The sequence below is a fragment of the Procambarus clarkii genome, chromosome 66, assembly GCF_040958095.1.
Source record: "Procambarus clarkii isolate CNS0578487 chromosome 66, FALCON_Pclarkii_2.0, whole genome shotgun sequence".
Classification (NCBI taxonomy): Eukaryota; Metazoa; Arthropoda; class Malacostraca; order Decapoda; family Cambaridae; genus Procambarus; species Procambarus clarkii.
The window spans coordinates 11,442,931-11,443,679 of record NC_091215.1 but is presented as its reverse complement, the minus strand read 5'-3'; positions in this window follow the sequence as shown (position 1 = coordinate 11,443,679).

Sequence of the window (749 nt, the reverse complement as noted above, 5' to 3'; positions counted from 1 at the left end):
AGCCTTTGTATCCCTCTCTTAAGCCTCCGCATCGCTCTCGTAAGCCTCTTAATCACTCTCTTGAGCCTCTGCATCCCTCTCTTGAGCCTCTGCATCACTCTCTTCAGTCTTTGCATTCCACTCTTGAGCCTCTGCATCATTCTTCTAGGCCTCTGCATCACTCTCTTGAGCCTCTGCATCACTCTCTTGAGCCTCTGCATTACTCTCTTGAGCCTCTGCATCACTCTCTTGAGCCTCTGCATCACTCTCTTGAGCCTCTGCATCCCTCTCATAAGCCTCTACATCACTCTCTTGAGCCTCTCCATCACTTTCTTGAGCCTCTGCATCACTCTCTTGAGCCTCTGCATCACTCTCTTGAGCCTCTTAATCAATCTCTTGAGCCTCTGCATCCCTCTCGTAAGCCTCTGCAACACTCTCTTCCGCCTCTGCATCACTCTCTTCAGCCTCTGCATACCTCTCTTCATCCTTTGCATCAATCTTGTAAGCCTCTGCATCACTCTCTTGAGCCTCTGCATAACTCTTTTTAACCTCTGCATCTCTCTCTTGAGCCTCTGCAACACTCTCTTAAGCCTCTGCAACACTCTCTTCGGCCTCTGCATCACTCTCTTAAGCCTCTGCTTCCCTCTCTTGATCCTCTGCATTAATCTCTTGAGCCTCTGCATCATTCTCTTGAGCCTCTGCATTACTCTCTTGAGCCTCTGCATCACTCTCTTAAGCATCTGCATCCCGCTCTTGATCCTCTACATCAC